An 8,438-nucleotide genomic window follows, 5' to 3' on the forward strand; every position below is an offset into this window, starting at 1 on the left:
TGAGATTAAGGCAGCAGCAGTGAATCAGAGAACGTTTTGGCCTTTCCTGCGAGTCTTGCACCAAATAACAAGGAGTAACACTCCTGAGGAATAGCCCTTTGCTGCAATGCATGTATAGGTATGCCCCTCTTTTTGAAAATTCACTTTATTTCACTTTGCTTTTACAAGGACTTCCATTAGTACCTGTTTTCACCAACTGAAAGAATCTGAAGAGAATTTTGGCTTATACAGAAAAAGGTGAAAAGTGAAAATAGCTTTCAGTTTGTTTTGCAGCTTGCACCTTGAGCAGCAGTGAGAGTGGTATAGCCAAGTCCTTCCCTGGGAACTAAACTCAGCATCTCAGCATCAAGTTGCCATAGCTTTGAACTGTGTCTGTGAGCATCTGTGATTTATCTCGATTTATTTTGTGCATTCTTTTACAAGATGTGCCCTAATGTAATTGCTTCTTCACCTTCTGCTTCTGCTTCTGCTTTTGAAAAGTTTCATAGGAATGTTCTACTTCTGGATATGGGGGACACCTGTATAGAGTGCTGACTGTGGAACAGAAAAACTGAGAAAAATCCTTAAACATGTTAGGCCCGACAATAAAAATAAGGTGGAAATCAGCCCCTTGCTGATAGAATTAGAAGTCTGTTATGCACTGAAAATAACTATAGCAATGATAAAACAAATCCAACTCAACTCCAGACTACATGGACTATACCAACTTGAAATTAGGAAAATGCAAGCCCATTTCCAGGCATAAATACTATTCACTTTGGTTTCTTTTCTTCGCCTACACACAAAGTTTGTCATCCAATTAAAATTTATGATACACAAAATAGCAAGGGAAAGTAATCTCTTATTAAGAGAAGCTATTAACAGAAGCAGAACCAGTGATTATCCCGACATTGGAATTCTAAGGCATGGTTACCTTAACATAGTTATGATTATGTAGTATAAAAGCCAGGCAACATGTATGAGGAGATGAAGAATTTGAGCAGAGAGGTATAAATTATAATACTGTCAAATTAGATATAAAAGTTAGATCCAAATATACACAACCTACAAGAAAAAACTTTAATTGAAGATAATACACCATTCAAATGCTAAAGAAGAATAACTGCAGTGACTATATTAACATACAAATGATTCTTCATAACAGGAATAAAGAGGAATATTACACAAATCATATGAGTCAACTTTTCAAGAAGATAGAACAATCCTATGTGTTCATGGACTTAATAATAGTACTACATAATGCATGATGACAAAAACATAATAGAATTGGAAGGAAAAATAGAGAAATCCACAATTACTGTTGCATAAGTGACCACCACCCTCTCATAAGTGATAAAACAATAAAGAGGAAACCAGTAAATATATAGAAGACCTTAACAACTCTACCAGAAAATGTTCCTAACATATGTCTATAGGCTATCCACTCACCAATACACTAGTACATTCTATTCAATTTCATAAGAACATTCATCAAAATAAAGTATATTCTGGTATATAAAACGAATCACAACAAAATTTTAAAAAAATTAACTAAATGTTAATTTAGTTATAGATGTTTTCTATATGGAACACAAAGTCAAATTAATGACAAAAATATATCTGTACCATCCACTTAATATTTGAAAATTAAAGAATATACTTCTAAATAGCTCACAGTTCAAAGAAAAGAAGTCACAAGGAAATATTTTGTAATGAATTAAACACAATACATCAATATATGTAGAACTCAAATAAAGGAATATATAAATGGAAATTTACTGCATTAAATTCTGAGAAATATAAGCAGACCTAAAATTTAAAGTCCTGCCTTGATACCTCGAACTGCACAGGGCCACAAAGCCTGATCAAGAGTTTCCCTGGTCTGTGCCCCGACCTACTGGGCAAGCGTCCTCACTCAGCTAGCTCCTCTCCGAGCAGGAAAAGCTGCCTTCCATCTGGTTCTCATTCTTCCCTGACAGCCCACAAAACTATTCAAACAGGGCTTCCCTGGTGGCGCAGTGGTTGAGAGTCCGCCTGCCGATGCAGGGGACGCGGGTTCGTGCCTTGGTCCGGGAAGATCCCACATGCTGCAAAGCGACTGGGCACATGAGCCATGGCCGCTGAGCCTGCGCGTCCGGAGCCTGTGCTCCGCAACGGGAGAGGCCACAACAGCGAGAGGCCTGCGTACCGCAAAAAAACAAAAACAACAACAAAAAAAACTATTCACTTAAACCATCACTTATGGGTCTTGAGGGTTTCTCACCTTCTCCTTCCAACACAGACTGCCTTCAACAATCCCTGCTCCCAAGAGGAGTGCTCCTGGCCTGCGGAGTCCTCCTCCCCATGTACTGTCATCAGGTGTGACTAATACACTGCTGTGAATCTCATCCTTCCAGGGTCGGGTGTCTGCCTTTGGACATGTCACATTATTTAGGGCAGGGAGGGATCCTCCTTCACTGATGGGGTGAAGAACATGGAGAAAAAGTGAGGGAAGTGGTATTCTGTTTTGATGTTAATCATAAAAGGAAATAATGTTTTAAAACTTGATATTTACTCTATTTGAGGAGACTGGCTCCTGGTTAAAATCCTACATGTTTTAAAGCCTGCTTTTCAGGCCTGACCATATGCACTTATGAAGACTCTACCTGACAGTCCTTGCAGGAAAGGTGCCCTCCCAAATTTGGTGCACAGTCAGAGCACTGCAGTCTCTGAAACTGAGCTGCAGTCAAGGAGTCAGGCCCTCATGCCGGCCGTGCTCTCTGTGTATTTGTACTCCGCTTGGCATTTTCCTTTCTAGATCTCTTATCTGAGTCCCTGGGCTGATGGCTTCAGCCTCCTCTGCCTACGCCTACCTCTGTGTGTGTGAGAAAGGGTGCGAGGGTGGGAAGGGACCTTGAAGATATTTTGCCCGACCCTGACTCAGTATCCAGTCATTTTTCACTCCTAGCTCTCTTTTCTCACCCTCTCCCCCACCGCAGTATCCAAAAACTGCCAGAGCCTTTGCTTGGGGCTCCTTCATTAATGAGAAACCCCTCCCCTCTGTACCTGTGCTGACCCACTTGACCCTCCATTGGTGCACTGTTTCACAGGGGGAAATGGAACTGGGGGAGTCAGTGCTTTCTCCAGTTTTAGACTCTTGCTTATACCATCGAAGTAAGTGATTAAAGACTTAACTCTTCCATTTTTAACTGTTATAGGAACAATTGGCTACTCTGACACCTGGCAGCTCAGCTGTTTCTCCAAGCTCAGCTGATCTCATAACAATGTTAAAGATGAAACATAGAATTATCATTTTATAAATATATTTCTATCATTGCCATGTATGTATAAGAGGCAATTTGGAAACAGTCTGGACAAAGATAAATATTTATATTTCTTGAGATTTTCTGTTATTAAAATTTCATGTTAGAAAATTCTAAAATTGTTCTTTCCATAATCATCCAAGATATACAATAAGTACATATGTAAATAACTTACAATTTTGGTCTTGGAAAAGAGAATTAGAAGTTTGATGGATTTAAAAATGTCTTTGAAACAACTTGATTGAAAAATGGGTCTAAATCTTGAAATAACAATGACATGCTCATGTTTAAACATTATTTATTTATGATGTTAATTAATAATGATACTGCTAACATGTAAAGAAAATGCTATATTTAAAATTAATTGATTAGTTTGAGATTATTTTCTTTAATATTGAACATAATAGGTTGTAAGACAAGGATGTTAAATAGTTAATGTACTGTTTCTGATATTATAGTGAAGGTTTTCCCAGGAATTATTTCAATAACCCAGATAAAAAATAGAATACTAAAAAAGTGGATTATTTTCAGGTATTAAAAACAATCCAGTTTCATAAAAACACACAAAGATATTCAAATTAACAGAAAAAATGTTCAGAAAACACGATTATAGATTCTTTTAATTCATTGCTAATTCTATGAAGGCATTTTTCTTAACTTTGATGGTGTAAAGATTTTCAGTAGGAAACCGCATGTGATTACAATTTTTTTACAGTTCTTTGCAAAACTTCACATTTCTTTTAAAACAAGGATGGTTTTATGCATATATTATATTCTAAATGAATCTCTTCCTTATTTCATAACTCTATAGATGCATGTGCATGAATCTATAGATTTGTAGATTGCTATATTATAGTGATTTTTAAATGTTCAGAGTCATATAGTGGACTGAAATTTAATTTTTGCCACTTATGTGTCATCTTGAGGAATTTACAATTATTTAACCTTTCTAGATCTTCATTTTCTTCTCTATAAAATGGCAGTAATAATAGTACCCAACATATTGTGTTGCAAAGATTATGTGAAATAAATAATACATATACATGACTCATAACTGTTCCTGGTAAATAGAAAAAAAATTTTCTTCTCTACCTTCCACTCTCTCCCTCTCTGAAAAAATATGTAGCTTTTACAAAAACAAAGTGTGGTATCAGTATTATAAATATTGATATACATATAATATAAATATTAATAGAAAGACATGCATGGAAGCATGAAATAATTTGTTTTTATCCTATTCATATAAAATTAAATGGACAGAACTTTGAAATAATGAAAAGAATTAGCTTATTTTCTAATACCCAATTAATTTTTAATCCATTTATACTTTAAGAAATGGAAATATCACATACTTCTGTATAAGTAAAATATTGTATACATGTTATAAGTTAGCTAAACAGGAAAGAAAATTAGATAATAATTATCCTAGGGTTATAGAGCTCACTTTTTTATAATAAAAAGGGGTAGAAAAATAAGCAATAATTTTAGTAAATAGGAAATTATAAAAGTAAATGATTTATTATGCATTAATGTAACTTCAGTTTGTAATTTATTTCCTATTTATGAAAAATAGTGTCATCTCTAGATAAAATAGTCTAATTTGCAGCAGAGCAAATTCCCACCAAAGATTAGTGTAATGGGGTAAAAAAAAGTTCGCTTGAAGACATTAGAGAGCCATAAAATTAGCTGAGATTGGAGGGACCACGGTCCTAGAGAGAACAAAACATCATTGTGGTGAACCTGGCACTTTGCTTTTCCAGCAAGATATTTGCTAATATGCGGCATAGGGAGAAAGACTGAAATTACTAGCAGAAACCTGAGGAATATCTGAGAAAATCAGAGATTTCAGCAGTTTACAGGACTGGAGAGAGAAATATTGGATTCAGGGAAGCCAAGGCAGCCAGACTTGAAGGGCTAAATTCTCAGTAAGAAATCAGCCTGACTTTTTGCAACACTTTTCCCATTGATGTGTTTCCAGATTCCTAGGCTGTTCAAGCAGAAAGCATCTGCTGTTAAAATGTTGAATGGTTCAATGAAACTATCAGAATTCTTGTTTCTGAGGAGATAAAAATTAGAATTAGGCACTATCTAGAAGGAAGAGTATAGGTGTACATTCCACACTCTCAATTAAAGCTCTGATAGGCTAATTCATCAAGTTAAGAGCAAACAGGAAAGAGACTTGACAAATTCTGAAAATAAGCATTTGGATTGAGGTGCATTGACCCTAATTTAACTATCTTTCTGATGACTTCTTGGAGTGAAATATACAATAACTAACATTAAAAACAAAATAACACATTTTACGGTAAGTTGGACACAGCTGAATTGTTCACTAGAAAATGGAAAAGTAAGAGGACAACTGAAAAATATACAAACTGAAAAAGAAAAGGAAAAAAATGATGAAAAATCCAGAAAAGAGTATAAGACACATATGTAACATAGTTAAAAGTTCTACTTTATGTGTAACCGGATTTCTAGAAGGGGAGGAAAGAAGGAATGGAGCAGAAGAATTATCTGAGAATGCTCCCAACTAACTTTCCACAGTTTAGATTACACCAATTTCTGCCTATCTGATTCTTAATGCTAGAAAGTCTGTGAGTTTTAAATCAAAGTTTTAGCCACCACTTGTGCCTCCAACCATAGCCTTCTCTTAAGATAAATACAAAAAATGTGATCAGTCACCCAATGCCTTACTCTTCTTCCAAGTTTTGACTCCCCTCGAGAATGTGCCTGCGTTTGTTCATTCTCTAGTATCTTCAAGTAGTTTTACTTTTGTAATTGTCCAAGACTTATGTGAATTTATATTGTTATGTAAGTCTGTGGTAGGAGCTTATCTGGAAAGACTAAAATTGGACCCCAGCCATATAGGAAGTGGGTTCAGCAGCTATTTTTAAATATTCATTTTGATGACTATTTGTTGATAATTTATTCTGTGAATCAATATTACGAGTGTTGGGGTTAAGAAGAAAATTAAACAAGATTCCAGTCTCCAAGGACTTTAAGGAAAGAACATTAATTTTTAAAAAGTGCAATTTATTATGACAGACGGTAAGAAAAAGTCACATTCTAAATGCTACAGAAGGATAAGAAGGATCACATAAGTAGAGAGGGCTCAGAGATGTCTTCTTGAGGTAATTTTGTGATGGATACTGTAGCACCAGTAGATATTGATTAATAGGGAAAAGAGATATATAAGACAGAAACCTAGAATAACTAGGACATGGGATCATAAGTAAAATTTATACAAGGCCATAAGCAGTTTGGTATTACTGGGTTGAAAATTATTAAGCAACTAATGATGGACTATGATGTCAGTTTTTGAAGTTCTTGTGTGCCATTGCAAGCAGGATGCACTTTGGTGAAATATGAAGAGACATATAAGGAATTTAACCAACTAAAAATATCATAACATTTGACTTGCTAAGGCTATCTGAAATGTGAAAGGCAGATGAGTTTTAAAGGGTTAAAAGTAATCTCAAGATTAATGGATTATTTCACAGTAATAGATGATGCAGGTTTTGATTAGTAGAGAAGAGATATTAGCCATTAGTATGCAAAGGCAGAAAAAGAGTCAAGTAATACTAAGGCCATAAAATAAATTAACAACTTATTTAGAAGGTAAGGAGTCATTGTTATGGTAAAGAGTCACTGAAGGAAAATGAACTGTCTTGGTAACTCCAAAGTTGGAGACTTGGATGATTGGATACCTGATGGATGCTTTACCGATGATGACTGTTAAGCATTCTAAAGGAAGAGGTGATTCTTTTCATTTAGGTGTTTTTGTGGGGTCAAATGAGTGAAGGTGAAGACACATTTGTAAAGCACCCAGTGGTAACTGTCAAGAAGTCATGAGCATAATAATGGTAGTCATAGCAATGAAAAACATGCACATCCAAGGAGAGTGTGCAAAAGGAGAAGGACAGAGTCATAAGCTATCTCTGAGGCACTACAGTGCTGAGGGAGGGGTGGAAGAAAGCTGCTACCCTCTTTTTAATGTGTCATTCTTTAATTACTTTTGTGGAAATTTCTAGAAACAATAGCAGTGGTTAGTTGGAAGAAACGTTTCTACTTATCCCATTGAATATAGTAATAATTCATGGAGTTAAGATATGTACTTATTAAAAATGATTAATCTCCAGGTTCATAGAGAAATTTTTTATTTTGAGTATTAGAACTACAAAATTTGGAAAAACAAAAATACCTCATTCCACACTTAGCTAGATTCTAACTTTTGCAGAAAGTTTGAAGGCCAAAAAAGATGTAGAAATATATGCAATGTATGCATAAGGGAGAAAAATTAATGATCCAAATCTTGGAAATATAAGTTATGAATAAAGCTTAAAGGAATGATAATTAGGTAGCTTGAGAGAAGACTGCTGGCAGGTGACCTAATAACTTGTATTCTGTATAAAAAGGGTCATTATATTTTAAAAAATGAATACTTATTGAAGTGAGAGCCAAAGCAGCTGTATTTAATTATAGCAAGATAGATGTGGGTTTCAATGAATGAAACCATTTTAGCATTTGGAATAATTACTATTGAATATGGATCATTGGAAGTCTTTTTTTTTCTCTTTGAAGATTTAGTACAATACTGATTTGCGATAGGTGATACCCAGTCTAATTTTGGAAATAATATGGAGCGTTAAGGAAAATTAAAAATATGCAGTTTAGAAAGAGGTTGTGTAAGTTGAAGTTAATACTGAAGTTATTATGGAATTAACTGGTATATTTCAAAAGCAACTCTGATCTCCATGGTATGGCAATTATAATAATGAAATTTTTATTAGTAAGGTAATAAGAATAGTTTATGTGTAAATCTAAATATGTGTATATTTAAATTATAAACAATATTGTTAGGGTAAATTTATAGATACCATTAACCCAACAACCCATTCCTGGAAATTTATGCCTTATAAATACAATCACAGGAATGTAAAAATATCCACGTAAGGGTTTTATGGCCTCACTATTTACAGTGGCAAAAAGTTCCAAACAAAATGAATGACTATCAGTAGAAATATTTATGAAATTATTTTACATACTGATTAATAAACATCCAATCAAAATGATAAATTCAAAATGTATCAGGAGCAGTTGCAGAAGTTATTGTTGAGTGAGGGAAGCAAATTCAGAAATGTGCATGTGTGCATGTGT

The sequence above is a fragment of the Neophocaena asiaeorientalis genome, unplaced genomic scaffold (genome assembly GCF_003031525.2).
Source record: "Neophocaena asiaeorientalis asiaeorientalis breed wild unplaced genomic scaffold, Neophocaena_asiaeorientalis_V1.1 scaffold158, whole genome shotgun sequence".
Classification (NCBI taxonomy): Eukaryota; Metazoa; Chordata; class Mammalia; order Artiodactyla; family Phocoenidae; genus Neophocaena; species Neophocaena asiaeorientalis.